Below are 7,745 nucleotides of genomic sequence, written 5' to 3'. Positions count from 1 at the left end.
AGTGGTGTTGGTAATGATTGTGCAGCCCAGCGCCAAGCTCAAAATGATGCCCCGGAAATGATGTCACAAGTGGCAGTGATGTCATGCCAGGGCTTTTGAAAAAGTGAGAATGGGGGGAACCCGCCCTCCAGACTCATGAGAACTGACCCATGTTCACCCCTTATTGGTTCCATTCTGTATCATAATAAGCTCTTTTTAGCTCTCAGAACAATCAGTCTAACTCAAACCTGACTTATGAGAGAAACTGGGAATGGTAGCGTGATGGGATGTGATAGACAGTTTGGCGCAGTGAGAGGATGCAGGGATAAAGGAGCTAATAAGCAGCCCATCTTGGGGCATTCCTTGTACAAATGCAAATTTTATGGCATTTTATTGCATTTTATGCAAATGCCCGAAGTCTCTGAGCAAAGATTGGAGAACTGGAATGTCTGGTGACAAGGGAAAACATTGACATAGTGGGCATAAAGGAAACCTGGTGGAATGCGGAAAATCAGTGGGATACCACAATCCCGGGCTATAAACTCTACAGGAGGGACAGGGAGGGGCGTGTTGGAGGTGGGGTGGCCGTTTATATTAAGGAAGGGATAGAATCCAGCAAAATAGAGATTGAAAGTGGGTCCGACTCCACCATAGAATCTCTGTGGGTTAACTTACCAGACCTGAGGAGCGATGTAATACTGGGGGCGTATTATCATCCTCCAGACCAGAAACCAGAAGGGGACCTTGAAATGATACAGATCAGGGAGGTGACATGGAGGGACAGGGTTGTAATCATGGGGGACTTCAATTATCCTCATATAGACTGGGTCAATTTGTGATCTGGTCATGAAAAGGAGACCAGATTTCTTGACATGTTAAATGACTGTGCCTTAGAGCAGCTAGTCATGGAGCCCACCAGAGGACAGGTGACTCTGGATTTAATATTGTGCGGTACTCAGGAGCTGGTTAGAGATATCAATGTTACTGAGCCATTGGGGAACAGTGATCATGCTGCGATCTGTTTCGACATGCTCGTCAGGGGAAGAATACCGGGCAAATCTCTCACAAAAACCCTTGACTTCCGATGAGCAGACTTCCCTCAGATGAGGAGGCTGGTTAGAAGGAGGTTGAAAGGGAAGGTAAAAAGAGTCCAATCTCTCCAGAGTGCATGGAGGCCCAGCGGAAGTGTATACTGCAAAGGAAGAAGGGCTCCACTAAGTCCAGGAGGGTGCCCGCATGGTTAACCATGTGACAGATCAGGAGATCAGGAGGGTGCCCACATGGCTAACCATGTGACAGATCAGGAGAGAGATCTTGGGGTAATGGTGGACAGGTCAATGAAAGTGTTGACCCAATGTGCTGCGGCAGTGAAGAAGGCCAATTCTATACTTGGGATCATTAGAAAAGGTGTTGAGAACAAAACGGCTAATATTATAATGCCGTTGCACAAATCGATGGTAAGGCCACACCTGGAGTATTGCGTCCAGTTCTGGTCACCGCATCTCAAAAAGGACATAGTGGAAATGGAAAAGGTGCAAAAGAGAGCGACTAAGATGATTACTGGGCTGGGGCACCTTCCTTATGAGGAAAGACTTCAGTGTTTGGGCCTCTTCAGCCTAGAAAAGAGACGCCTGAGGGGGGACATGATTGAAACATACAAAATTATGCATGGGAAGGATAAAGTGGATAGAGAGATGCTCTTTACACTCTCACATGACACCAGAACCAGGAGACATCCACTAAAATTGAGTGTTGGGAGGGTTAGGACAGACAAAAGAAAATATTTCTTTACTCAGCGTGTGGTCGGTCTGTGGTGATGGCACCTGGCCTGGATGCCTTTAAAAGGGGATTGGACAAGTTTCTGGAGGAAAAATCCATTATGGGTTACAAGCCATGATGTGTATGTGCAACCTCCTGATTTTAGAAATGGGCTATGTCGGATGCAAAGGAGGGCACCAGGATGCAGGTCTCTTGTTACCTGGTGTGCTCCCTGGGGCATTTGGTGGGCCGCTGTGAGATACAGGAAGCTGGACTAGATGGGCCTATGGCCTGATCCAGTGGGGCTGTTTTTTTGCTTTGTTGGTTTTGTGTTTCCATTTTCCGGTTAATTGGTTATAACTTTTGGATAGAATACAGATATTCTGGTGTGGTTTGTTTAATTGCATTTGGCATCAAATTACCTTTCCAATGATATATAACAGGATGTATTATTTGTTCATGCCAAGGTTTTTGCAGTTTTGGCCACAAGTGTCAAGCTCAGCTTGTTGTCCCCCTAAAGCTTGTTGCCCAGTGCAGTTGCTGCCTCCTGCACCTCCTTACCTATGCCACTGGGGGTACAAAGTTTCTTTGGGGTCCCTTCCCAAAGTGGGAGGGAAGGGGGAAAAAAAAGAATGGCAAGGGCGGTGACAAGGGTGGGCAGAATAGGGATGGGGAGGGGACAGAATGGCAGACAGAAGGTGGCAACAGCTGGAAAAGTCTTTGGAGCCCAAGCCTACTTGCTTGTCCAGCATCAACAGCTGGATTCAGTAATACAGAAAACCAAATGCACTCTTAAGTGTCTCTAAAATCTTTTAAATATAGACTGTCATTGAGGAAAATCATCGTATTGAGTCTCACACTAGAATGGAAAGTGTCCTGTCCTTGGAAAGTACCAAAACATACTTCTGCAGCAGCTGTTGCCCCACAGTTGTGTCCCTGAGCTCCTACACAGTCCTTCATGGCAAGTAGATCTACACGACAAAGAGCAACTATAGCAAGCCAGCTTCCTCCCAGATTTGACACTGTGTTAAGGAGTGTTTGCATTGCTTGGCCCAGGGTATTTCTGCCCTCCTTCTTTGGCTCCTGGCCCCCCTCTTTTTACCCTGGGCCCAGGTACAAATCACCCCTCTTATTCCCCCCCATGGGCCCTGATTAGGACCAATTAAAAGATCCTCCCGAAACTTCCTCACTTCTTTTGTCCGTTTTAGTTAGTCCTAATAAAAGTATGACCCTTCTCTTACTTCTGAACAAATACACAGAGAAAACGTCTGTATCATTTGTAGTTATTTAAATGAGAGCATTTTGGTAGGTGTAGCTTACCATGCATGGTTGAAAAAAGCTGCACCTATTGAAATTCCATCTTTTGTGCAGCTATTAATAGGGCAAAGGCTTTGTCTTCCTTTACAACCAGTCACTCTAGCCATAGGGTTTCCAACTTTTCAGTGTGCAGCTGCACTGGAGATGCAAACCATGCTACAAAAACATTAACTTGCTGATTTCAGCAGAGGAGGCCAGGCCTTTTATTTCCTGGCCAGCTGGCAATCCTACTGGCCAGAAATGAACACACACACACAGAGGGGGAAAAATTTTTTATATGGTGATGGCCCAGATCCATTTTACAATAATTGCTCATATTTTTTTGTCTGTGTCCATGAACTATACCGATCATGAATGTCTATGCCTTGTGACGATGCTGTGGTGCAAACTCATAAGATCCATGGCATAGGTCTTCATGGGCCCTCATCCTTTTGATATGTATACTGTACATCCCAAATTCACAGCCTAAATACAGCTCACTATCTATGCCACTATAAAACCTGTCCCGCCCTTCATTCCGTCACTGTGGCACAAAGTCATACACCTTGGGCGCAGATTGCCATTAATCCTCATTATTCTTAAATGCCAATCCCAACCCACTGCCTAATCAAAGCTCATATTCATGCCTATAGACTGAGCCTTGATGATATATGCACTTAAGAGTCATACAGATCTGTGCCACAGAACTGCACTTTTCTCATGGCAGTACCACAAGGTGCATAGCTAGAGGGAGTACATAAACACTAAGTATTGCAGGCACCTGAACGCACAATGGAAGCAGTCTCTTCCCATCCCCTTTGGAGCCATTTCAGATGGTGGGAGCAAAACAGAGGCATTTGCCACAGGCTGGATTTGTACTTTACAGTACTGTGCTGATGCTGTACTCTACAGTCTGTGGGTTCAGATATGAGCTGTCAGTTCAATCCTATGCATATCTCCTCAGAAATAAGTCTTACTTATTACTTACTTACTTACACACTGTGGCTTACTTCAGGAAAGTGTGTACAGGATTGCAACCTGTGATTGGAAAGTAAATTTAGAGCACCTGCATATATGAAGATGCAATGGCATTAAATGGCTTGCAGAATGGGAATCTCTGCATTAGGTAGTGTCCTAGAACTTGCATTTACATAGATAAGAACTGTAAAGGATAAGATGCATCTGCCCCGTGTTTCTAGAGACTTGCAGCAGAGGCCTGCATGCATCATGAAGGATGGCAGCCTTAGTGCATGCACAGATATGCTAACAGTGTGTTTAATGACACCCCAAAAACTTAAAAGAAGGACACAGTATCATGTCTTAGTAATGAGTGCCATGGCCAGAGCATAAACGTTATTCCCCCCTTTAGTTAACTGACTTGAATGCTACCCCCAACTCCAGCAAAGCAGCACACTCTTAGAAGTACATAGAGAAAACTGTTCATCTCTTACTGCCCAATCCTACCCCCCACCAATGGCACTGATGCAGCCACACTGATGGACTGTGTGTCCATGTGGTTGGGTGGAAGAATTGGACAGCCAGCAGGAGATAAGTAAAAATATTTTCATCACCCTATAACCACTTGATTGCCTATGGATTTCCTTGGACCTACGCCAGCCATTTTGCTAGTAAATGTCCAAGGAGAGAAAAGGGGTGGGTGGCCTGGGGATAGGATAGGACCTGATGCACATTGGTGTTGCCAAGCTGCACCCCCCTCCCCACCCCCTGCCTTCCCCAATCCACCCTGAATTTCCCCCTCCCTGTCCACAACAAGCCTTTGCCACCAACTTACTGGCTCTGACAGGTTTCAAGACCCGCTGCTCCATGTATTGCACTACAGCCCATTTGCAGTGGCGGCCTGGAAGCGCATAACAGCAGCCTGGCTTTTGTACCACTGTAAAAGGCCTTTCAGTGCTGGAACACTAGTTCCAGCAGCACAGTGCCCCCAATACAGTTGGGGCCTTACAAACTTAAGATATTGCAACTTTAAAGCATGTTTCTAAATTATTTAAAAGCGCATCAAACACTCTTGGCATGCCATCAAGGAGGCTCCACTGGAACCAGCAGCAGAGTACTGCAGCGTGAAACACATAAACAGCAGCCACTCAGCATTTGTGATCATTGTTATCTATACAACAGATACAACAGTCTTGAATAACTATGAATAGAATAACGTCCGTTCATTGCTTATGTAAAATATTCTTTATGCACTGACTGCAATAGCAATAGGACAGCCATCCCTTGGGAGCAAAAAGGTATTTTTTCTCACTTAGGGCCCAATCCTAAACTGGCCCAGTGCCAGCAGTGAGCCCTAGCGCTGGTGCTGGGTGCTGTAAATGTGTTGTAACTCACGTTTATGGCACCCAGTGAGTAAGGAGTGCTGGCACTGGGCCTGTGCCAGTCAGGCACCGGGCCCAGCACCAGCAGGAAGAGGACGTGCTGCCACCTGGGGTAAGCGCAACTGCCGGGCAGCGGTGTGGCCTCTTGGGGGGCAGGGGAGGGCGGAACAAGGGTGGGGTGGAGGGAGGAACCAGGGCCGGAGGGGGTCGGATTGGCAGAGCTCTCTGCCGTATCCTAAACTCTGTGTTGGGCCAAAGGCCCAACATGGAGTCTCTCAAGCCTGTGCTGGCAAAATAGCTGGCACAGACTCAAGAAGCCCCATCGTGGGGCTCGGGACAAAAGTCCCCTTTCCCCAAGAAGACTTCCAGCTGCCTTGCCAGCACCTGCTGGATTTAGTGGTAGCCGCTTTGGTGCTGCTGCTCCAGCGGATGCCGGGAAGCTCAGGATTGGGCTGCCCATAGCTTGTCTTTAGTCAGTACTTGTGACTTCATGGTAAATCTACAGGAACCAAAGGAAATCATGAAGTGAGTTGTAATTTATTATTAGTTTTTGAACATCTAGGTTTTTAGGATTTGTAAATATATGTTTTGACCTAGGCTAATTGCCTGTGTAGTTCCAGTCCTGCCTGAAATAGTCTAGTACTTTTCAAACACTTCTGTACTATACAAACATTACTTTATTCTGGCATTTAATTCCATAAATTAATTGCATAGTATTTGAAAATAAAAAATCGTTAAAACATTTTTATAGTATTGTTAACATTTACATAGAGTGTATTCTTTTTATTTCTGAAATGTTATAGTGTAGTCTGAACTTTGTAGCCTCTTAGGGCTTATATTGCTTCATCACCCCATTCATTTGTTTATGTTATGCTATAATTTTTGTCAATATTGTTAATTAATGTGAGAGGTGACCCAAACTGTTCTCAAAATATAACTACATGATTGATTTACATAGGGATATTAGTTTCTGCTGATTCTTTTCTAGTAACTTCTAACTTTCTTCCCTTGTTTGGCAGGAGTATACTGACTGAACTGCTGTTTTTTTATTCTTTCATAAGGTTAACTGTGATAACAATCTTCAGTGACTTCACTGCATTTTACAGCAGTGAAGTGGATTTCAGAAGGGTAGATTAGCACCTATGCAGCTTGCCAGTGATTTAACATACACTATAACATTGCTAATGTTTAAGTAATTAATTATTACATGGTTCTTATAAGGTATTTTTTCATTGGATTATTTGTTTCCTGATACACATACAAGCGAGATTGTGTCCATAGTTGTGCACAGTAGTTATTTACCAGTCCAGTAAAGGTGAAACCTATTATAGTTTGGGACAAATATCTTTCCCTGACAGATTAATCTATATATCATGCAAATATAAATGCTCTGACCAATAATGGTTATCTAAAGGTCAACCAGAAAAACATTTTGGAGGTTTCATTCTTCCTCTGGAGAATTTGTAGATGAGCTCTCTGCAAGACAGACAATTAGATTGATAAGAAAATGAAAATGCAAGTTGGGTTTGTACTCAAATGTGGAAATGTTAATGGAAGTATGAAGTACTGAATTTCAGGTTGTACAGTGGACCTCTGCTTTTCACTTTGCTATGGACTCACAAGTGCCACCAGTGGAACCTCATGTGTGATAGATAAGCCAATCAGCAAAGTGAATATGAGCATTTGATAGCATTTCACAGCCCAATCCTATGCATGCCTACTCAGAAGTAAGTCCCATTAGAGTCAATGGGGCTTACTCCCAGGAAAGTGTGGATAGGACTGGGCTGCCCACCAACAGCAGAGTTTTTGTGGCTGTGTGTGTGGAGAGCAGATGTAGCCAATGTGAATACTGAAGCAAGTGTAAGCCTTCTAGGAAGCATCTCAGCTAGCAGCAGCATTTTTAACATGTCTGTGTGTACCGAGGGAAGGACATAGCCTTGTAATTTGTGTTTTATAATTACAACATTGTTTAAACTGATAACCATGTTCCTCCAAAGAGTACAGTATGCACCCTTTAAAGCACCTTTTAGAGAGAGAGATAGCTTTGTTCCCTTTCTAAATTCCAACGTCCATCTACCTTGGAACGAATTACCAAAACACAGTGTTACTGAGTTCATATTACAATATTTTCATAATATAATGGTGGCTCTGCAAATGGATTACCATCATAAAGTGGGAGTCCACTGTACATGAAAATGCATAGGAAGGTGCCTATTCAGCTCCATACATCGAGGGGTCTTTCATAGTTTAGTCCCAGGAGGGGTAACATACGCTCAGTGCAAACAGCGCAACACATGCTCACTGCCACACATCACGGGGTAAGGGGAAAAGTTTTCCCAGGCCCCAAACTTGCACTGGATGCAGCACAGGCGC

Source organism: Tiliqua scincoides, chromosome 4 (genome assembly GCF_035046505.1).
Source record: "Tiliqua scincoides isolate rTilSci1 chromosome 4, rTilSci1.hap2, whole genome shotgun sequence".
In the NCBI taxonomy this organism is placed as follows: Eukaryota; Metazoa; Chordata; class Lepidosauria; order Squamata; family Scincidae; genus Tiliqua; species Tiliqua scincoides.
This window is presented reverse-complemented; position numbering follows the sequence as displayed.